Source organism: Ceratotherium simum, chromosome 6, assembly GCF_057802395.1.
Source record: "Ceratotherium simum simum isolate JZ-2026a chromosome 6, ASM5780239v1, whole genome shotgun sequence".
NCBI lineage: Eukaryota > Metazoa > Chordata > Mammalia > Perissodactyla > Rhinocerotidae > Ceratotherium > Ceratotherium simum.
The window spans coordinates 90,871,355-90,896,294 of NC_141905.1; the positions used below are offsets into that span (position 1 = coordinate 90,871,355).

The 24,940-nt window shown below is 42.6% G+C and overlaps 1 pseudogene; it reads right to left on the reverse strand.

Moving 5' to 3' along the window:
* Positions 1 to 1,416: 1,416 nt before the first annotated feature.
* LOC147916941 (olfactory receptor 13G1-like) lies at positions 1,417 to 4,919 on the reverse strand (annotated as a pseudogene).
* Positions 4,920 to 24,940: the final 20,021 nt, after the last annotated feature.

Genomic DNA, 24,940 nt, shown 5'->3' on the forward strand with positions numbered 1-24,940 from the left:
AAGATATACAGATGGCCAACAAGCACGTGAAAAGATGTTCAACATCATTAACTATCAGGGAAACGCAAATCAAAACTACAATGAGATAATTCCCTCACGCCCATCAGAATGGCTATTACTAAAAGACAAGAAATAACAAGCTTTGGCGAGGATGTGGAGAAAAGGAACCCTCATACACTGCTGGTGGGAGTGCAAACTGCTGCAGCCACTATGGAAAACAGTGTGGAGATTCCACAAAAAATTAAGAATAGAAATATCATATGATCCAGCTATCCCACTACTGGGTATTTTCTCCAAAGAACACAAAAACACTAATTCGAAAAGATATATGCACCCCTATGTTCACTGCAGCATTATTCACAATAGCCAAGATGTGAAAAAAACCTAGGTGCCCATCAACTGATGAATGGATAAAGAAGATGTGGCATATATATACAATGGCATACTACTCAGCCATAAAAAAGATGAAATCGTGCCATTTGTGATAACATGAATGGACCTTGAGGGTATCATGTTAAGCAAGATAAGTCAGACGAAGAAAGACAAATACTGTATGATTTCACTCATATGTGGAAGATAAAGCAACTGTCACAAACACATAGATACAGAGAACAGATTGGTGGTTACCAGAGGGGAAGAGAGTGGGGGGAGGGCGAAAGGAACAAAGGGGCACATGTGTGTGGTGACAGATGACAACTAGACTTTTGGTGGTGAACATGATGCAGTTTATACAGAAGTTGAAATATAATGATGTACACCTGAAATTTATATGTTATAAACCAATGTGACCTCAATCAAAAGAAAAAAATAAAAATAAAAAGCCTGGTCAATATACTATTCTCAAAAGTACTAAAAATTTTTTTAGAAGACCACTCTTAGAGACTTGGCCTCCAGGAAGAACCTATCCTCCTGAAACTCCTATCCTTCCTCATCTTGCATGCTCCCTACTCACACTGCACTAGGACTAAGGCAGAGGCAGCCTTGGGCATGAACAGAAGGAGGGGACGTGGGGGGAGCTCCACTCAAAGCCCCCGTCCTGTGGGGAGACTGAGTGGGCATCTTGGAGAAGAGATTCACAGCAAGGGCTGGAGAAAGGCTGTGTCCACGTAGATGGTTTCTTACATCTGTTTCGTGTTTCTCAGTTCACAAAGCTGTGACACAGGTCACCCCTGATTGTACAGAGCAGGACACCGGGGGTCTGGGAGGGTAGGGGGCTTCCGGAGGCCCAGGGTGTGGTGGCAATCAGAGCTGGTTCTGTGGTCACTGCTCGGAGCAGCGGGGTGTGTCCGCAGGAAGCAGGATCGGGCTCCTAGACACCAGAACATGCCCCACTTCAGCGAAAGCCAGCCCTGGACGATGCCTGCTGCCCCACCCTCCAGGCGGAAGGTAGCGGGCATCCACGTGGGACGTCCGACCTCAGCTGCAGGAGAGCATCCTCCTGAGGGCGGCTTTGACATCCTCAGCCAGTAGATGAGGGGGTTCAGGGAGGGTGCCACGGAAGTGTAGATCACGGATACCACCTTGTCCTTGTCCAGTGAGTAGCTGGACGTGGGGTGGATGTAGGTGTAGATGACGGTGGACTAGTACATGGAGACCACCAGGAGGTGCGAGGAGCAGGTGGAGAAGGCCCGCCACTTGCCCGCTGCTGAACGGATGCGCAGGATGCTGGCGATGATGCAGCCTTAGGAGAGCATGATCTCGGAGAAGTTCCCCAGGGCCAGGACCACATCTGCAATGAAGGCCATGGCCTCGTTCAGGCAAGTGGGGGCACAGGAGAGCTTCAGCAGTGGGGGGATCTCACAGAAGAAGTGCTCGACCACGTCGGAGCAGCAGAAGGGCAGGCGCCCGGTGAGGACAGTGTTTACCATGGTGTTGGCCAGACTGACTGTCCACACGGCTGTGGCCAAGAGCATGCACACCCGGGGGCCCATCAGGGCGCCGTAGTGCAGGGGCCGGCAGACGGCCACGTAGCGGTCTAAGGCCGTCGTGGAGAAGAGCAGCAGCTTGGCCCCCAGGGACCATGTGAAGAGAAAGAGCTGAGCCATGCAGCCCCCGAAGGAGATGGTCCTGCCAGCCACCATGCTGCCCAGCAGCTTGGGTAGGATTGTGGAAGTGCAGAGCATGTCCACCACGGCCAGGTTGACCAGGAAGAAGCACATAGGGGTGTGCAGGGCAGGGCTTAAGCCGATGACCAGCACGATGAGCGGGTTTCCAGAGAGGGCCATCATGTAGAGGAGAAGGAAGGCAGGGAAGGGCAACACTTGCAGCCGAGGTGTTTCTGAGAATCCCAGAAGGAGGAACTTGGTGACCAGGGTCTGGTTCACCACAGCCACGGTGGGCGGGAACTCTGGGTCCTTCTGGGCACCTGGGGACTGCTCTGACACTGGCTGTTGCGGAAAGAGATACTCCCTGTTTTAACTTGTTCTGAACATTCCATCCTGGAAATATGTGTGCGACTCATTAGAAAGAATTTCAAATCCTGTTTTGGTAATGAAAATGGAGCCTTGTGCCCCTGATAAGTTTGGAGACCAGGGCCATTGCAGAGAGAGCAGCTGTCCCCTGAGGTGTGGAGAAGCTCCAGGCCTCACCACTCCCTTGGCAGGTGCAGGACTGAGACGGCCACTCAAAAATCACTGGACTCGGGTCCTGGTCAGCATGGGCTCATCCTTCCCCAGCTCCCAGGGAGCCCTGACCACGTGGGGTGAGGGTGGTGGACTTACAGGGAAACCTGGATCACTCTCCTATTTGAAAATTGTGACAGTTGAGTTTACAGCCTGTCACACACTCTGACAGTGTCTTGGAGCAGAGGAGAGACAGGGAAGAAGTAACACATTAAATCAGAAAGAACCCGTTTCTAAAGCCCACAGGACTCCTACCTAGACTGCCACATCCAGGCAGCACTGACACATGCGGTCACTGGAAGCCAGGGGCCAGGCCTGATGTAGGGGACAGGGTGGGACACAAACCCTGTTTCCACTGCAGATCTTGCTGCTGCCTGACCCAGCACAGCCCACAGCAGGGCCCCACAAAATCAGAGACAAATCACCACCAAACTCTTCAGCTGAATCAGAAAGATCTCCCAAGATAAACCTGAGATAGTGGGAACTGAGGCCCGTGCAAGCCAACTTCCGAATGACAATGCAAGTGCAGATGGCTTGGCTTCTTATAAATTATTATTCTAACGAGGGGACACTGAGTTTATTTTAAAATCCTGCATCTTGGAAATATTTCACTGCTTAGATCATAGCCCTGTAATTAAAAAGAAGATTTTCGGGGCTAGCCCCGTGGCGTAGGGGTTAAGTGTGTATGCTCCGCTGCTGGCGGGCCAGGTTCGGATCCTGGGCATGCACCGACACACCGCTTGTCAGGCCATGCTGTGGCGGCGTCACACATAAAGTGTAGGAAGATGGGCACGAATGTTAGCTCAGGGCCAGTCTTCCTCAGCAAAAAGAGGAGGATTGGCATGGATGTTAGCTCAGGGCTGATCTTCCTCACACACACAAAAAAGATTTTCATACATTTGTGTTAGCTGAGGCCTTGGCAAACTATTTTCTGGCACAGGCTTAGATCTGGTCCATCTGCTTTAGTCAATGTCTGGGAGATGTCTGACTGTCACTAAATATTACCAGGAGGTGTCCCTGTGAGGGGTGGTCCAAGAATGACAAACAAAATCACCAACTGGAATGTGTTCATTTGTGTGGAACATGCTGACGCTTTTCCACCAAAAATCTGTTACATTAAAAGAAAGAGAGAGACAGAGTGATTTTATATTACGTTTTGTCTATGTTGCTCATTTTCCTTTTTTTATATGATTAGAAAAGTTTTGTCCTTAAACCTGACAGCTGAGGAGTCTCATGGCTCTTAGTCGCAGAGTAAAATGTAATTATCCACCATTCTCAACACATTCTGGTTTACATTTAAAACACACACGTCCACAGCGTCCACGTTAAATTATAGTAGGTGCTTACAAAAGGTGGAAAAATCTGTCTGAAATTCCTGGTATCTTCTCAAGAAACTTCCTTCTTGATCCCAAGGAAAAAACTTCAGAGAATTATCAGTAATCATTAGGAATTAAAGTTGATTTTAAAAAAAGTACAGAGGGTGACAGCTGTAGCCAAGAGCAGGGTCAGTGGGAGACTTGTGACCAGAGCTGGAGAAGCCCTGTATCATCTGAAACAGGCCGAGGCGTGGTTCCTGGTGCGTGCTGGTGGGCCCGGGGGACCAATTAGCACAGAACCTGCTCTCCCTAATTGGGCGTAACCAGCCCACGGATTCAGGACTCTCTGGAGAAGCTGACCAGCACCTGGGGGACAGATCTAATCAGCACCGAGTAAGAGCCGACGACACTCTTGGCACCTGCTGGTGTTTCCTGTCTGAAACAGGGGCTGGTGCTTGGAGGTCACCATCCAGGGACTGATTGTCCAGCAGCAGCAGGGACAGCTGAAGGATAGACAGAGCTGGTGGACTTGTCAGACAATGAGGTTATCATGGCAGTGAGCCCATGAACCAACGCACCACCTTTTCCGCAGAGAGCAGAAAATGCCTTTCCTTCCCAGCTAGAAGCACACAAATGCAATGCCAACCCCTGTCCCTGGACATTGTCCTAGGGCCTTGCTGGACATCACCAGATTCCCGCCCCTTGGGGAAGCTAATGGCCACGTGTCCATGGTCACTGGCTCTCAGTATTCTGCTCTTTCGGTGCTACTTTCCTCGCACAACGAGCATGTGCATACTTCATCCAGTCATGGCAACAGCTCCTCCCCAGCTGCTTAACAAATTCGAGGGCAGTGGAAGCCACCCTGCCCTGGGCACACCACACTAACCTGGGCCAGCCCTCACCAGTGGCTAACAGGCTGCTCCTGCTCCTGGAAAAGATTCCTCTTACAGCTGGTGGCTTTTCAGACCTCCAGCACATTCATTGTGGAAACCATGGCTGGCTGGTCACCACGTCTTCTCAGACCCATCCAAACTGCTGATCTTGCCTGGACATCTTCAGTTCCTGGTCAGGGCACCCCTCAGTTTGGGTCTAGCCTAGTGTCCACGCACCCTGACTCAGCGTAGGGGTTTTATGTCTTAATTCTCCACTTCTTGGTTTCAAAGAAGGCGTCAACTTCTCACTTGGGGTGGCTGTAGACACTCAAGATGGACCCAGGTTTTTCCCCTCTAGTTTTATTGAGATATGATTGACAAATAAAAGTTGTATTTACTTCGTTTGTACCATGTGAGTTTTTTCAGGTGTACAATGTGATGATTTTTTTTTTGTGTGTGAGGAAGATCAGCCCTGAGCTAACATCCATGCCAATTCTCCTCTTTTTGCTGAGGAAGACTGGCCCTGGGCTAACATCCATGCCCATCTTCCTCTACTTTATATGGGACGCTGCCACAGCACGGCCTGACAAGCAGTGCATCAGTGTCTGTTCGGGATCTGAACCCGGGCTGCCAGCAGTGGAGCGTGCGCACTTAACTGCTACACCACGGGGCCGGCCCCTACCATGTGATGATTTGATATGTGCGTACGTTGTGAAATGATTACTACAATAAAGTTAACACGTCTATCATCTCAAAGTTACTTTTTTATGAGAACTCAATATTTAGTATCTTAGCAAATATCAGGTATATAATACAGTATTCTTAACTCTAGTCACCATGTTGTATATTCAACCTTCAGAACTTATTCATCTATTAACTGAAAGTTTGTACACTTTGGTGAACACCTCCTCATTTCCCACACTCCTGAGCTCCTGGCAAGCAGCATTTACTCTCTGTTTCTATGGTCTCAAATTTTTTTTAGATTCTACATATGAATAATACTATACAGTATTTGTCATTTTTTTTTTTGTGAGGAAGATTGGCCCTGAGCTAACATCTGTGCCAATCTTCCTCTATTTTGTATGTGGGACTCCTGCCACAGCATAGCTTGATGAGGGGTGCATAAGTCCATACCTGGGATCTAAACCCGCGAATCCTGGGCCACTGAAGTGGAGCGCATGAACTTAAACACTACGTCACTGGGCCAGCCCTCGTATTTGTCATTTTTGTCTGGCATATTTCACTGAGCATAATGTCCTCCAGGTTCATCCATGTTGTTTCAAATGGCAGGATGTTTTTGTGGCATTGCTCAATGAAGTCTTGAGTATTTTCTGTATAAAAGATCATGTCCTCTGCAAACAGAGACAATTTTAATTCTTTCTGATTTGGATGCATTTTATTTCTCTTCTTGCCTGTTTGCTCTGGCTAGGACTTCCAGTACTGTGTTGATTAAGAGTGGTAAGAGTGGGCATCCTTGTCTTGTTCCTCATCTTAGAGGAAAAGCTTTCAGCTTTTCACCATTCAGTGTGACGTTAGCTCTGGGCTTGACATACATGGCCTTTATCATGTTGAGGGACATTCCTTCTATATCCAGTTCGTTGAGAATTTTTATCATCAAAGGATGTTGAATTTTGTCAAATGCTTTTTCTGCGTTTATTGAGATTATCCTATGGTTTTGAATCTTCATTCTATTAATGTTGTGTACCACATTTATTGATTTGTCTATGTTGAACCATCTTTGCATACCAGGGATAAGTCCCACTTGATCACAGTGTATGGACCTTTTAATGTGCTGTTGAGTTTGATTTACTAGTACTTTGTTGAGATTTTTGCATCTATGTTCATAAGGGATATTTACCTGCAATCTTCTTTTCTTATAGTGTCCTTGTCTGGCTTTGGTAGCAGGGTGATGCTGGCCCAGTAATATGAGTTTGGAAGTATTCCCTCCTCTTCATATTTCAGAAGAGTTTGAGAAAGATTGGTGTTAATCTTTAAATGTTGGGTGGAATTCACCCAGGAAGCCATCTGGTCCTGGGCTTTTCTTTGTTGGGAGGTTTCTGATTATTGCTTCAGTCTCCTTGCTAGTTATGGTTTGTTCAGATTATCTGTTTTTTCATGATTCAGTCTTGCTGAGTTGTATGTTTATAGTAATGTATTCATTTCTTCTAGGTTCTTCAATTTATTGGGATATAACTGTTCATAGTAGTCTATTATGATGGTCTGTGTATCTGTGGCATCAGTTGTAATGCCTCCTCCCTTATTTATTTGGGTCCTGTCTCTTTTTGTTGGTTAGTCTACCTAAGAGTTTGTCAATTTTGTTTATTGTTCCAAAAAACTAACTCTTATTTTTATTTATCTTTTCTATTGTGTTTCTAGTTCGTATTTCATTATTTTCTGTCCAAATTTTTACTGTTTCCTTCCTTCTGTAACTTTGGGCTTAGTTTCTTCTTTTTCTGTTTCTTGAGTTTAAGGTTAGGTTGTTTATATGACATATTTCCTATTTCTTAATGTAGGCATTTATTGGTATAAACTTCTCTCTTAGAACTGCTTTTGCTGCATCCTATAATTTTTTGTATAATGTTTTTCCATTTTAGTTTGTCTCAAGATATTTTTTGATTTCCCCTTTGACCCATTGATTCTTCAGGAGTGTATTGCTTAATTCCCACACATTCATGAATTTTCCAGCTCTCTTCTGTTATTGACTCTAGTTTCATATGATTGTGGTCAGAGGAGATATTTGTTATGATTTTAATCTTGTTAGTTTTGTTAATACCTGTTTTGTGGCATGATATATATGATCTATCCTAGAGAATGTTCTGCTTTCACTTGAGAAGAATGTGTATTCTGCTCCTGTTGGATGGAATGTTCTGAATATTTCTGTTAAGGCCTTTTAGTCCATAGTGTTATTTAAGTCTTTGGTTTCCTAGTTGATTTTCTGTATGGATGATCTATCCATTTACGAAAGTGAGGGTTTGAAGTCCTCTACTATCATTGTGTTACTTTATATTTCCCCTTTCATTTCTGTTAATATTTGCTTCATATATTTAGATGTTCCAATGTTGGGTGCATATAATTTACAATTGTTACATTGTCTTGATGAATTGACTCCTTTATCATCACATAATGATATTCTTTGTCTCTTATGACTGATTTTGACTGAAAGTCTGTTTTCTCTGATATAAGTATAGCCCCCTCTGTACCCTTTTGGTTACCATTTGCATGAAATATCTTTTTCCATCTCTTCACTCTCAGCCAATGGGTGACCTTAAAGTTAAAATGAGTCTCTTGTAGGCAGTATATTGCTGGATCCTGTTTTTTGATCCACTCAGCCACTCTGTGTCTTTTGATTGGAGAATTTAATCCATTTACATTTAAAGTAATTAATGGAGTGATGTCAGCATCGTGGTGGAGTGAGTTGTTTCGTTTGTCTCTCCCCTCTATGTTACAACAAATTGGATATCCACTGACAAACGGAGGATTCCCTACACAGCACAACAGGATGCAGAAGAGATCCAGGCATCTGTACATCTGAACGGGGGGTGGACTGGAGCTGCAGGAGATAGTGGAACTAGGGGAGCAGCCTTCTCTCCCTCCTCTGGCAGCAGCAGTCCAGGGCGCAGATCCTTAGGCTGGCATGCGTGCCTGCCAGCAGTCACTGTGGGAGCAGATACAGCAGGCGCTGTCACTTGTGTGACTGTGAGTGGATGCAGCAGGAGCAAAAGCAGTAGACATCCTTGCCTATCCTCCATGGGATCCAGCCCTCATGCCTGCAGCAGTTGCTGCAGGGGCAGAAAAAACAGGCATGGCATGCTCCCTGCCCCTCCCTCAGTAAATCCAACATGCATGTCCTCTCTTTCCCCCAGCAGTGTCCAGGTCTTTCCAGTCAGCCACCCTATGCCTTTTAATTGGAGCATTTAGTCCATTGACGTTTAAAGTAGCTATTGATAAGTATGTACTTACTGCCATTTTTTAACTTTTTTTTTTCTCAGCGTTTTAGTAGTCCTTCTCTGTTCCTTTCTTCTTCTATAGAGAATTGATGGTCACTTTAGTTTGACCTCTGACTGAAAGCTGTACTCTTTAACTCCCCTCCTCCCTCATGTTTTTGATATCATATCTAACCTCTTTGTTGTGCATTTGTATCCATTATGTTCTAATCATGGAAATAGATAATTTTTCCTATTTGTGGTCTTTTCTTTTCTTTTCCCCTTAAATCAGTCCCTTTAACATTTCTTGTAGCACTGGTTTCTTGGTGACAAACTCCTTTAATTTTTGCTTATCTGGGAAAATTTTGATCTCTCCTTCCATTTTGAATGATAACCTTGCTGGGTAGAGTATTCTTGGCTGTAAGTTTTTTCCTTTTAGCACTTTAAATATATCGTGCCATTCTCTTCTAGCCTGTAAGGTTTCTGCAGAGAAGTCAGCTGATAGCCTTATGGGGTTTCCTTTGTACGTAACTTGACATTCTCTTGCGGCTTTTAGGATTCTCTCTTTATCTTTAATTCTGGACATTTTGATTATGATGTGTCTTGGTGTGGGCCTCTTTGGGTTTATCTTGTTTGGGGCTCTCTGTGCTTCCTGTACCTGGATGTCTGTTTCCTTCCTTAGGTTAGGGAAGTTTTCATCTATTATTTCTTGAAATAGATTCTCTGCCCCCTTGTCTCGCTCTTCTCCTTCCGGGACACCTATAACACGGATGTTAGTGTGCTTGATGTTGTCCCAGACGTCCCTTAGACTGTCCTCAGTCTTTTTAATTCTTTTCTCTTTTACCTGTTCACCTTGGGTAATTTCTTCTAGTCTTTCTTCCAGCTCACAGATCCGTTCTTCTGTATCCTCTACTCTGCTTTTGAGTCCCTCTAATGAATTTTTCATTTCCAGTATTGTATTCTTCATTTCTGATTGGTTCTTTTTTATATCTTCCATTTCTTTGTTGACATTCTCACTGAGTTCATCTATTCTTCTCCCCAGATCAGTGAGCATCCTTAACACTCTTAGTTTGAACTCTCTGTCGGGTAGGTTGCTCATTTCTGTTTCACTTAGTTCCTTTTCTGGGGTTTTGTCCTGTTCCCTTACTTGGAATGTATTCTTTTGCCTCTTCATTTTGCCTCTTTCCCTGTGCTTGTGTCTACGTATTAGGTAGGTCAGCTACGTCTCCTGCTCTTGGATAGGTGACTTTATGTAACTGATGGCTTAGGAGGCTTCCAGTGTGCTTCCCTCAGTTCTCAAAGTTCCAGGGGTGACCCCTATGTGGGCTACGTGTATCCTTCTGTTGTGGCCTGTTTGCTCTCCCTGTAGGCGCCCAGGGAGGCTGAGTTATGCTCCTGGCCAGCTGTTGTAATGCTCAGCTGCTTGTAGTTGTTGTGGGCCCTTCAGTCTCTTTATCAGGTGTGGGGATCCCCAGCACAGTTGGCTGCAAGTTCTAATACCACATTTGTGTTGCAGTATTTCTTTTAAGTGAGTAGGCCCCCACCGTGGCAGGTTGTTAGGCTCAGGGCCTTACAATTGCTGTAAGCCTCTAGCCTATTAGGTCTCTTGTCAGCTCTCTGAGGATTGCAGCTGGGTGGGGCTGGCCTCAGGCACAGGAGCACCCAATTGTATCAGGTTTTGGAAGGTGGAGCAAACCTCCTATGTGGGTCTTTGAGAAGTACAAGTCTTCTGCGGCTGAGAAGCCCTGCTGCCCACAGGTCCACACACACAGTCAACACAGTCCTGCCCCGTGTGAGTGCCCCGACCTCCGCAAGCGGACCCAGTCTCTCCACGGCGGGAGCCCCACACACTCTGCCACCACCCCACACTCTCCACCTGCTCCTTGTGCCCACCCTGCCCTGCTCAAGTCGGCTCAGTTGCCAGGCTGCAGAGAATCCAGTCACCAATCTATGCAGGCCCACAAGTTGCCTGAGGGCTTGTTGTTGGGTGTGGCCAGTCTCTAGGGTGGGCTGCCTGCCCTGGCTGAGCTGGATTAAATCGGTGCTCTAGCGGGTGGGGCAGACCCTGGGCTAGCAGGCCTCAGGGAGAACTCCAATGGTGTCTGTGTCAGCACGCCCACACCAGGCCACAACAATGGCCGCTGCCAATGTCCCAGTCCCTGGAGAGGTCTCACCCCTCACCGAGATGCACTCAGGGCCTATTAGGTGAGTCTCTTGTCACCAAAGCACTGTACACCTTTCTTTCTGGTGATTTTAGGGTGCTTCCTCAAATGGGTGAGTTTGCACGCAGGCCCTTTAAGAGCCAGTTTTAGTTTCTTTGTGAACCGGGTTTTCTGGGGGTGCTCCCCAGTGTTTTAGTAGCAGGCACAGTCAGATATTATGCCGCTGGTGTCGATTGTGCTGGGTCCACAAAATGCCCACAGCGGGGGCGCTCCCCGGCTCAGGACCCCGCGCCTCCAGGGAGGCTGTGTACCTGTGAGCTGCTCCCGGCGGCCGTGAAGCTGGCGGCTTGTGAAGGCGGCGTTTTTCCTCTCCAGAAGGGAGTCTCTGCCTCTTCCACCTCAGTTAGGATTGTCCGTTGTTGTGGAGTTCCTCTCATCCAGTTTTCAGTTCTGTCTCAGGGGTAATTTTTCCACGAGTAGTTGTAAATTGGCTGTGTCCACGGGAGGAGGTGAGTTCCGAGTCTGCTTATGCCGCCATCTTGATTCCTCTCCAGGTCTTTCCAAAACTGGGGATAGTATACAAAACTCAGATTTTCCCAGCTGGGGCATAGTGCCCTGACCTGAGTTTTCCAAACACACCAGCTAGGGCCAGAGACCAGAGGCTGCATGAGCAAGCAGCAACCACAACCTCTCCCTGCTTAGCCTCTGCTACCCCCAGCAGTGGCAGGTGGAACCCGTGACCAGAGCCTTCAGGAACTACAGCAGAACTGGTGACCCAGCTCCTAGTGGTGACACCCCCAACACCAACTCCACCAGCAGCATGGGGCTGCATACAAGTCTCTGGGTCCCCAGGTCCCTAGCAGTGACATGATACCCATGAACCAAGTGCCCCTGGCAGCAGTGCAACCAGCACACCTAGACAACCCAGGAGCAGCAGTGTTGGTGGTGCACAGGGCAGCAGCATGTGAGTGGTGGAGAGCCAGTGGAGGAACACAAGACCCAGGTGACCCCGAAAGCAGCAGAAGTGCTCACCACCTGGTGACCCCAGTGGTGACAGCTGAGAATGCAGCGACATCATAAGCAGCAAGACACCACCAACCTCAGAGGCACAAGTGCCACAAAGAGGGCACTGACAATGCATGTAGCAGAGGCGGTAGAGGGTGGAAAGTGCAGGCTCTCAAATGCAACCAGAAGCAGCTCAGAACCAAAGTAACCAAAGCTATACCCAAATAAGAAAGGTGGTTACTATCACAAATGCGCTGGCAGAGGCTCAATTCATCAAACACCATGAAGAACTACAATAACATGGTAAGGAAGAGAAGGACAATTCCAGAAACTGGACTTGAAGTCACAGAAGATTACAATCTAACTGACAGAGAATTCAATATACCTGTCATAAAGACACTCAGCGAGTTACAAGCAAACTCAGAAAGACAGTTCAATGAGCTCAGGAATAAAATTAAAGAATAGAAGGAGTACTTCACCAACGAGACTAAAACTCTAAAGAAAAAAAATCAGACAGAAAATTTGGAGATGAAGAACAAATTAAAGAGATGAAAAATAATGTAGAAAGCATTAAAAAGAGAGCAGAATATGTGGAGGAGAGAATTAGTGAGCTCAAAGATAGGAACCTAGAAATGATTCAGATGGATAAGGAGAACTAAGATTTAAAAAGAAATGAAGAAATTCTTTGAGAAATATCTGACTCATTTAGGAAAAGTAACATAAGGCTTATAGGTATTCCAGAAGGAGAAGAGAGGGATAAAGGAGCATAGAGCTTATTCAAAGAAATAATAGCTGAGAACTTACCAAACCTGGGGAAGGAACTGGACATGCAAGTACATGAAGCTAACAGAACTCCTAATTACCTTGATTCAAAAAGACCTTCTCCAAGGCATATATTATTAAAACTGTCAAAAGTCAATGACAAAGAAAAAATATTAAGGGCAGCAAAAGAGAAGAAAATAACATACAAAGGAAATCACATCAGATTTTCAGTGGATTTCTCAGCAGAAACCTTAGGGCTAAGAGAGAGTGGCATGATATATTCAAAATATTGAAAGCCAAAACCATCAGCCAAGAATACTCTATGTAGTATAATTATCTTTCAGATATGATGGAGAAATGAAAGCTTTTGCAGACAAACAAAAGCTGAGGGAGTACACTGACACTAGACCTGCCTTACAAGAAAAGTTGAAGGGAGCCCTCCTACCTGAAACAAAAAGGCAAAGGTTTATAAAGCTTCAAGCAAGGAGATAAATAGACAGACAGATCAGAAAATTGCAGCTCTCTATCAGAATAGGTTAGTAAACATTTAATTATAACACAAAGGATGAAGGGAAAAAAGCATCAAAAATAACTATAACCACTTCTATTTGGTCACAAACTCACAACACAAAGAAGAACAATTTGTGACCACAAAAACATAGAAGGGGAAGAGGAATGGGACAGAACCTGCATAGGCTAATGGAAATAAGAGGCTATCAGAAAAAGGACTAGCTCATCTATGAGATCTTTTATACAAACCACATGGTAACCACAAAACAAAAAATCAGAGTAGAGTCACAAATCATAAATAAAGAAACAACTAAGAAAACATCACAGAAAACCACCAAACTGAAATGGCAGAGAGAAATACAAGGAAAAAGAAACAATGGAAATAGAGAATGACCAGAAAAGAAAAGATAAAATGGCAGTATTAGGCCTTCATTTATCAATAATCACTCTAAATGTAAATGGATTGAATTCTTTAATCAAAAGACACAGAGTGGCTGGATGGATTGAAAAACAAGACCCAACAATATGCTGCCTCCAGGAAACACATCTCAGCTCTAAAGACAAACATAGGTTCAGAGTGAAGGGATGGAAGACGATACTCCAAGCAAATGACAAGCAAAAGAAAGTGGATGTATTCATACTTATATCAGACAAAACAGACTTATGGGCAGTATATAATGATAAAAGGGATATTCCACCAAGAAGATGTGACACTTATTAATATATGCACCTAACAGAGGAGCACCAATGTATATTAAACAACTACTAACAGACCTAGAGGAAGTAATTGACAGCAACACAATAATAGTAGGGGACTTTAACATCCCACTTACATCAATGGATAGATCATCCAGACAGAAAGTTAACAAAGAAACAATGGCCTTAAATGAAACACTAGAGCAGGTGGACTTAATATGTGTATATATATATGTCTATACATACATATTAATATGTACATTATATATATTCTATATATATAATTATATATTTAGAACATTCCATCCAAAAACAGCAGAATACACATTCTTTTCAAGTGCACATGGAACACTCACAAAGATAGACCATATGTTGGGAAACAATGCAAGCCTCAACAAATTTAAGAAGATTGAAATCATATCAACCATCTTTTCCAACCACAGTGCTATGAAACTAGAAATCAACAACAAGAAAAAAGCTGAGAAAGTCACAAATATGTGGAGACTAAACAACATGCTTCTGAACAACTATTGGATCAATGAAGAAACCAAGGAGAAATCAAAAAATACCTGGAGACAAATGAAAATGAAAACACAACATACCAAAACTTATGGGATGCACCAAAGTCGTACTAGGAGGGAAATTTCTAGCAATACAGGCCCACCTCAACAAACAAGAAAAATCTCAAGTAAACAAGCTCACACTATAGTGAAAAGATCCAGAGAAAGGAGAACAAATGAAGACCAAAGTCAGTAGGAGGAAGGAAATAACAAAAATCAGAGCAGAAATATCGAAATAGTAAAAAATCAATAGAAATTATCATTGAAACTAAGAGCTGGTTCTTTGAGAAGATAAACAAAATTGCCAAACCCTCAGCCAGACTCACGAAGAAAAAGAGAGAGAAGACTCAAATAAATAAAATTAAAATGAAAGAGGAGATATTACAATGGATACTATGGAAATACAAAGGATTATAAGAGAATACTATGAAAAACTATATGTTAACAAACTGGATAACCTAGAAGAAATAAATTCTTAGACTAAATTCTTAGGATCATACAACCCCCAAACTGAATCAAGAAGAAAGAGAGAATCTGAATAGACCAATCACAAGAAAAGAGATTGAAATAGTAATCAAAAACCTCCCCCCAAAACAAAAGACCAGCATCAGATGGCTTCTCTGGTGAATTCTATCAAACATTCAAAGAAAATTTAATTCCTATCCTTCTCAAACTCTTTCAAAAAATTGAAGAGGACGGGATGCTTCCTAACTCATTTTACAAGGCCAACATTACCCTGATACCAAAACCAGACAAGCACAACTCAAAAAAGGAAAATTATCACTGATGAACATAGACAAAAATTCCTCAACAAAAGATTAGCAAATTGCATACAACAGTTCACTAAAAGGATCATACACCATGATCAAGTGGGATTTATACCACAGATGCACAAATGGTTCAACATCCACCAATCAATCAATGTGATACACCACATTAACAAAATGAAGAATAAGAATCACATGATCATCTTGATAGATGCAGAGAAAGCATCTGACATGGTCCAACTTCCATTTATGATAAAAATTCTCAATAAAATGGATATAAAAGGAAAGTACCTCAACATAATAAAGGTCATATATGACAAACTCATAGCCAATATCGTACTCAATGGTGAAAAACTGAAAGCCATCCCTCTGAGAACAGGAATAAGACAAGGGTGCCCACTCTTGCCACTCCTATTCAGTGCAGTACTGGAAGTTTTAGCTAGAGAAATTAGGCAAGAAAAAGAAACAAAAGGGATCCAAATTGGAAAAGAAGAAGTGAAACTCACTGTTTGTGGATGACATGATTCAATATATAGAAAACCCTAAAGAATCTACCAAAAACTATTAGAAATAATCAACAAATACAGTAAAGTTGCTGGGTAGAAAATCAATATACAAAAATCGATTGTATTTCTATACACTAATAATGAACTATCAGAAAGAGAAGTCAAGAATACAATCCCATGTCCAATCACAACAAAAAAGAATAAAATACCTACAAATAAATTTAACCAAGGAGGTGCAGACCTATAGAATGAAAACTATAAGACATTACTGAAAGAGATTGAAGAAGACATAAAGAAGTGGAAAGATATCCCATGCTCATGGATTGGAAGAATTGACATAGTTAAAATGTCCGTATTACCTAAAGCTATTTACAGATTCAACGAAATCCCAATCAGAATCCCAATGACATTCTCCATAGAAATAAAACAAAGAATCCTAAAATTTATATGGAACAAAAAAATACCCTGAATAGCCAAAACAATTCTGAGAAAAAAGAACAAAGTTGGCGGTATCACACTTCCTTAATTCAAAATATACTACAAAGCTATAGTAATCAAAACACCATGGTACCGGCAGAAAATGGAACAGAATTTTGAGCCCAGAAATAAAACCACACATCTATGGGCAGCCAATCTTTGACAAAGGATCCAAGAACTTACAATGGAGAAAAGAAGGCCTCTTTAATAAATGGTGTTGGAAAAACTGAACAGCAACAAGCAAAAGAATGAAAGTAGACCATTTTCTTACACCATACACAAAAATTAACTCAAAATGGATTAAAGACTTGAATGTAAGACCTGAAGCCGTAAAACTCTTAGGAGAAAATATAGGCAGTACACTCTTTGACATCAGTCTTAACAGAATCTTTTCTAATACCGTGTCTACTCAGGCAAGGGAAATAAAATAAAAAAGAAACAAGTGGGACTACATCAGACTAAAAAGCTCTGCAAGGCAAAGGAAACCACCAACAGAACAAAAAGACAACCCACCAACTGGGAGAAAATATTTGCAAATCATATATCTGACAAAGATTTAATTTCCAAAATGTATAAAGAACTCATACAACTTATCAACAACAAAAAAGAACAACCCAATCAAAAAACAGGCAGAGGATATGAACAGATATTTTTTCCAAAGAAGATATACAGATGGCCAACGGGCACATGAAAAGAGGTTCAACATCACTAATTATTAGGGAAATTCAAATCAAAACTACAATGAGATGTCACTTCACACCCATCAGAATGGCAATAATTAACAAGATAAGAAATAGCGAGTGTTGGAGAAGATGTGGAGAAAAGGGAACCCTCATACACTGCTGGTGGGAGTGCAAACTGGTGCAGCCACTATGGAAAACAGTATGGAGATTTCTCAAAAAACTAAAAATCGAAATACCATATGATTCAGCTATTCCACTACTGGGTATTTATCCAAAGAACATGAAATGAAGAATTCAAAAAGATTTATTCACCCCTATGTTCACTGCAGCATTATTCACAACAGCCAAGACTTGGAAGCAACCCAAGTGCCCATCAACAGATGAATGGATAAAGAATATGTGGTCTATATATACAATGGAGTTACCACCCAGTCATAAAAAAAGACAAAATAGCGCCATTTGTAACAATATGGTGGGACCTTGAGGGTATTATGCTAAGTGAAATAAGTCAGATAAAGAAAGACAAATATCGTATGATTTCATTCATATGTGGAAGATAAACAAACACATAGATAAGGGGTTCACATTAGTGGTTACCAGAGGAGAAAGGGGTACCGGGAGGGCGGAAGGGACAAAGGGGCACATGTGTATGGTGATGAATAAAAACTAGACTCTTGGTGGTGACCATGATGCAGTCTAAACGGACACTGAAATATAATAGCATACACCTGAGATGTACGCAATATTATAAGCCAATATGACCTCAATAAAAAAAAAAAACAAACACACACAATCAGTCACAGCTAAAACAAATTGCTCTCTAGGCAACAGGAGCCTCTGTGTCCTGTTGTTCTTCTATTAGTGATCACCTTGAGTCTGAAAGTACATTTAGACTCAGAGTTCTTGATAACCTTGGAGAATTAATCAATATCTTTTGACTGAACAAAAAGACCTTTAGCCTCCTTTTCTTCTCCACTTTCCATGCAGAGTACTGCTGCACCCCCACTCTCAGGAATTTGAGTTTCAGAATATAAGTTTTAAATTTGTTCAAATGTATTTTCTCCTATTTTATGTCAATTTTTTGCAGTTGCATTAATAGTTATAGCCACCTTATCACGTGATTATTTGCCGTCACATCGAATACACGCTTTACTCGTCTCTTCGCCTGTTACCTCTCCGTCAGATCTTGTCTTTCTGAGATTCCTGCCCCAGACACGTACAATCTCCCTTGCTCACCAGGTCTTATGAGCAGGGGACAGGCGACGCGAGGGGCATGTTTGGCATCTGCTCTGAGCCCTTCCCCTCAGGCCAGTTTCTGGGCTGTAGCACTCCCGCAGGTTCCCTGACCTCCCCCCCCAGAGCCGAGTCCTCTCTAGCGGCAGATCCTGTGCTGAAAATGTTCTCTGTCAGGTTGACTTAGTGTGCTGACTTTGCCTTCCTCCATCTTCACAAGAAGGAAGTGTAAATATTCCAGAAGTTCTTTAAGGGGCAGCTCGGTAGCCATAAATCCTTAGACCACGAGGTAAAAGGTGGAAGACTGTTACTTCTCTGGGCACCCAGAAGGCTGTGGGTAAGAAGAGAGAGGGGTAGGGATGGAGCTGAAAATGTGCTCAGAAGAGCTGGTTTCAGGAATATCTCCTGGAAATTTCCTCTTATTTGGAATGGTAGAAGGGTCGAAGAACCCCAAAATAGAAATTTGGGCAGACAAGTACGTAGTGTTCAGTGCATTCTTGGTTAAAAATAATGACCTTGACAGAAGCCAAAACTCTTTTCCAAGTAAAGCAAAAGCAGAGAACACACAGCATCACGGTGTCGGAGGGGTAAGCCAGCTTGGCCCAGAAACAAAGCTTCCCACATCAAAGGGACTGGGGTTACACGCATGTGTTCTCTTATCTGTCTGTTGGCTCTGCTCCATCTCCGAGCTGCTGCTTAGGATTCTGGGGGCAACACTGTTTTCCCTACCTACGAAAGCATTAGCCCCGCTGGGTGGAGGAAAGACTCTCCTGAATTCCGCCTGGTGGCTTCAGCTCACCAAGACCCCAGCGGAGATGCCAGCACATCAGTGGTGGTGGGCTTGGCCACAGAAGGGTCCCTGAAAGGGCAGTGATGCCTGTGGAAGAGGAGGGATGCAGAGGGAGGACCAGCAGCTGTGGTACTCTCAAGACGGTGCCAGGCAGAAGTGAAAGGAAACAAAGTCCAAAGCAACTTTGCCCTTTATCATCTTTAACATCACATCTGATGCATCGAAAAGAGTGTATGAGGCGTTTCTTATGTAAACTATAAGCACAATAACATAATGAACACCAAGCAACCCACTTTTCCCTTCCCAACTGCATCTGCCTGTTGGCTTCTATCATGTCCAGAGGTGACCACTGTCCTGGATTTTGCTTCTAACATTCTCTGTGATTTTCTTTCTTATGTTTTTTTATAGTATTTCATTTTTCTTATTTTTTAATTTCTAAAAGTGATTTCGTAGGATTTATATTCTCTGAGGCCTGAACTTTTTACTCGTTGTTACCTCTGTATGCCCATTGTGAAATGTGGGTGCAGGTTATTGACTTCACGGTTATCCAATATCCCGTCAGATTAGTCCCATGTTTCTGCTGTTGCAAACAGCGTTGCTCAGAACATTTTCTCCCATGCTTCCTGGAACACCTTGCAAGAATATCACCAGGTCAGATGTGCACACGGGCAACGTAATACATGATGCCATGTTATTTCTCCAGTATTTGAGCCCATTTGCATTCTTTTTTATTTTTTATTGCAGTAACGTTGGTTTATAACATTGTATAAATTTCAGGTATACATCATTATACTTCTGTTTCTGCATGGATTACATCATGTTCCGTTTACACTCTCCAAAGTATGTCTAAGTGGTCCTGTTGGTTCACAACTTCACTAACACTAAATACTAACAGATTTCTTAACTTTTGCCCATCTTAACTTTTGGACATAAAGTGGTATTTAATTGTGGTCCCGATTTGCATTTCCCTTATTATGAATAAAGTGGAGAGTCTGTTTACACATGCTTATTCATCAGAATAGTGTCCTCTTTTATAAAATGCCTGTTCATGTATTCAGCTCTCCTCTTCTGTGTACTGGGTTTATGTCTTCTCTCACTGCTTGTAGGAATGCTTTATATATTCTGGTTAATGATGCTTTTTCAGTTTTATGTGTTGTAATTATTTTTTATACTCTTTGGGCTACTTTTTCACACTATTTGTGATTTTTTTTTTTGATGAACAGATACTTTAAAATTCTCAATCTTTTATTTTGGGGTTTAAAAAATCTCTCCTTATCCCAGAAAGATCAGAGAGATAGTTGCCCATTTTTAAAGTTTTACCTTTCACACTTACATCTTAAATCCATGTGGAATTGATTCTTGCGTATGGTAAGGGCTAAGGATAAAATTTGTTTCCCATATAGATACGAGCGTCCCAGGACAAATACTAGGCTTCATGGCTGAGCACAGCGCTGCTCAGAGTGTGGTGCACAGACTGACGCTGTCTGTGACGCAGTGTGACCGGTCTGCTCCGTCTGTGAAGAGACCAGCGTGGAAACTGAGAGGAAGCAGGCAGAAGCACATACTTTGCAGAAACACATACGCACTTTGGCGTCACTGTGCTTTCCAAGCACAAGATCCTTTTTCTAGTAATTCACTTTTATTATGTTTTAAAAAAATATTGGCTCATAACAGATTGGAAAACAACAAAAACCATAAAATAAGCCAACTCTTTACTACAGATAGTCTGGGAAGCACTGGCCTAGATGAGGCCCATCTGTGTAAATGTTCAGCTCATGCTTGAAAACTTGCATGTTCTGTAATGGTAGAGTCATTCAAATGTCTTCCAGATTTAAAAAATATTGTTTGTTTGCTTGACCTCATGGTGAAAAGAGGATTGTTGAAATCTTCCACATTATTCCCTGTTGGTCTGTCAGTTCTTATTTTATACATTTTGAGACTATTTTATTGAATGTGTTGAAGTTAGCATTCCTGGTAACACCTTCTGTCTTACAGTCTATTTTCTTTGGTGTTGATGTGGCTACCCTGGCTTCCTGTGTAAGGTGTTAAAGCCCCACTCGGCTGGTGGTGACTTGTGAAACCAAAGGGTCATGAGTGGGGCTGTTGTTGGCTTATTTACACCTGAAGCCCAACTCAGGAATGGGGGATTTGGGAACAAGACTTACACATCTCACAAGAAACTCCTGCCCAGTCCAGCAATACACAGTCTTCCTTCAATTTCACACCCCTCCACCCATGCAGGCCCACAGCAAACCACCCACATTCAAACGTGGGGCAGAAGGAAACATTGGGTAATGAATTTGTCATGGCAGTGCCATTTGTCACCCAGAGGTGTGATCTCTAAGTGCTGACTCATCTTGCTGGCAGTCCACCTTCCTTCCTCCATCTCTGGCTCATAAAATGACTTTCACTTTCTCATAGATTAGCTAAGAAATAATGGAAACGTGAAGTAAGGACTGGGAGAAATACTGGCCATGGAGAAAAATTTACATTGGCAGAAGTGATGAGGTAAAAATAGTGGATATGAACAAAAAAAAATTATAGATGAATCAAATCTTTATTGGATAATTTAAAAAAAGAAACTAATGTAGATGAAAACCATGTAAGTAAAATTAAAATGGAAAAAAAGGACATAGTTTGTTCTATATAGAAAATTGACCAAGATATTAAACCATATTAAGTGAGTTTTAACAAAATGTCTTCAACGTTGGCACAATTCTGTTTTAAAAGTACATATTTATGAGAAAATGTCCGTTGAGTTAAAATATCCTTACAATCAAAATATCCTTACAGGAACATTGGCGCCCAAGGGTCTCTTACTTTCCTCACTTTTAAATGTCACCGAGGAGGACAGTTTCAGCTGCAGTCGAGGGCTCCCTGGTTACCCAGCGGGGAGCTGGAGACCCCAGTGCTTATGTTTCAGCTCCACAGCCTGCATTTTCAACCTTAGTAAATAGAGTTTTCTGGCACTTACCTATACATAGTTGGAATTAAATTTGTCCAAACACAGTGTTTCAATCCTGGCTGCACATCAGAACCACCAAGAGAACTTTAAAAAAATACCAATGTCCAGAACCCCTAAAATAATTATACTAGAATATCTGGGTGTGCAGCATGGGCATGACGGAGAAGCAGTGTGCAGCCTGGATGGAGATCACTGCCTCGTAGATGACACCTGCAAGGGTTCTTCAGGGGAGAGCCTGGAGAGGCTGTATGAATGGCTCAAAGTAAATAGAAAGGATGAAGGGAAGGCACAGTGGGAGGGACTGTGGTGAACAAAAGAAGAGCACTGGGTCCAGAGAATGAAAACAAGCATGAAGGAGGAGTATAGTTAAGAGATGGAGGGTTGTGAATTTAAAGTTAGAAAGTTCATCTGAGTGTAAGCGAAAAACGAGGAGCAGAGCACACACGAGTCATTATTTTCCTTGCTATGACAGCAACAATGACAGTGACAATGATGATGGTGATGATGATGATGGTAATGATGGTGATGATGGTGATGATGATAGTGATGGTGATGATGATGATAGTAATGATGGTGACGGTGATTGTGATGATGATGATGATGGTGATGGTGATCTTGATTGTGCTGATGGTGATGATGGTGATGGTGATGATGATGATAGTAACGATGGTGATGGTAATTGTGACGGTGATGGTGATGATGGTGAAGGTGATCTTGATTGTGATGATGATGATGGTGATGATGGTGATGGTGACCTTGATTGGGATGATGATGATAGTAATGATTGAACCTGCCAAATGCCCTGCAAACAGTATTGCCTCATTGTGTCCTCCCTCTGCTGGAAGCTGGGATGTCATGTGGAATCGTCCTGGGCTCCAGAGTGCAGCAAATCCAGGGTCCAGGGGTGGATGGGTGACACGACACAGGGAGCCAGCTCAACTGGGCTCCTGCTCTGGGAGGAGGAGGTGCAGGGGGAGAAGGTGCTGTGACTTCTCATTATTTTTCTTAGCGAAAAATTGTGGGTCCAGAAAGACATTCAGGCACAACGCTCTTATCTAACTTGGAAACACCTCCCCCGCACCTTTCTCTCTCTCCCTTTTGCTCTTTCTTTCTTGAAAAAAGAAAAAGGCAGCAACCATGGTGTCTAAAGAAGAAAATGTTCCCTGGGGTTTGGAGGTGTTGTGTGTTACCCGCCTTGTTGCAGATGCCCACTCTGTCCCTGGAAATGGGCACAGAGTTCCTGGTGAGTGCTGATTTAAGAGCAAGAGACTAATTCCCAAGAAGGAAAAACCACCATGGGGGGAATTCTTGAGGGGGTTTCTTGAGGGGCTACATAGTAATGTGCCTCTTGGGTACTAATCTTCGTTGTGAAGAAACATTTTCCTGAGTTTCTTTAGCTTTTTCAGTTTCCTTTCAGTTTCTTTTTAAAATTATTAAATTGAACTAAAATTTAGTTTAATATATTCCATTTGAAAACATATATAGTATTCTCATAAAATTCTATCTTTCAGTCTAGGCTAAGCAGCTCTCCAACTGTACATTGTTGATCCTTCCATCTATATAGGCAGAGAGACATGGGACCATGTCTGGAACGATGTCCCCAAATGTCAAAGCAGAAATGGAAGGGTAATTTTTTGAATCAAGGTCAATGAGTATCATTTACATATAATAAAATGCACACATATATATGCACCTTTGATGAGTTCTGACAAGTGTATACACCACAGCAATGATACAGGGCATTTCAATTACCTTAGAAAGTTCCCTTGTGCCCATTTGAAACAAATCCTTCACCCCCAGCCCAGGAAATCATTGATGTGTTTTCTGTCACTCTAACTTAGAGCTCCTATTCTGTGATTTCATAGTTGAAAATTCATTGAAATTTCATAATTTCAATGAAATTACACAATGTGAACTTATTTTGTGTCTGTGTTCTTTTGCTCATGTTACTGCTTTTGAGAGTCATCAATATTGTTGCAGAAACACATAATGTTTATCTTTTATTGCGGAGTACTATTCCATTGTATAGATGTACCATGATTATTTTTATTTATTTTTTTTGGTGAGGAACATTAGCCCTGAGCTAACATCTGTTGCCAATCCTCCTCTTTTTGCTAAGGAAAATTGGCCGTGGGCTAACATCCGTGCATATCTTCCTTTACTTTATATGTGGGATGCCTGCCACAGCGTGGCTTGATAAGCAGTGCGTAGGTCCAGACCAGGGATCTGAACCTGTGAACCCCAGGCCACGGAAGCAGAGCGAGTGAACTTAACCACTACACCACTGGGCTGGCCCTTACCACGATTATTTTATCCATCAGCTATTGATGGACATTTGCGTTAATTTCAGTTTTTGGCTATTTTGAATGAAGTTGCAATAAACATAAGTACAGTCACGTGCCACATAATGATGTTTCAGTCAATGACGGACTGCATCTACGACGGTAGTCCTATAAGACTGGTACCATATAGCCAAGGTGTGTAGTAGGCTATACCATCTAGGTTTGTGTAAATACAGTCTATGATGTTTGCACAATGACAAAATCACCTAATGACTCATTTCTCATCATATCCTGTTGTTACTTGACGCAGGACTGTATACGGTCTTTGTGTGGATATATGTTTTTATTTCTCTTATGTAACACGTAGGAGTGAAGTGGCTGGATCGTGTGCTAAGTATATCTGTAGCAGTCAACTTTTTTCCAAAGTGGTTGTGCCACTTTACATCCCACCAGGAATGTATGTGCGTTCCAGCTGCTCTACACTGTTGCCAACACTTGGCATTGCCAGTCTGTTTAACTTCAGCCTTTCTGGGAGGTGTCTAGTGATATCTCCCTGTGGTTGTAATTCCCTTTCCTTGATGGCTGATGATGTTGAGCATCTTTTCATGTGCTTGTTGGCCATGCATATAAGTTCTTTTGTGCAATGTCTACATTTGTCAATTGACTTTTTATCTTTTAAACAATTGGGTTGTTTGTCGTCCTATTATTGGAGTTTTAAGAGTTTTATTTACATGATGAACACATACCCTTTGTCAGATTTATATGTTACAAATATTTTCTCCCAGTTTATGGTTTGCCTTCTCATTTTCT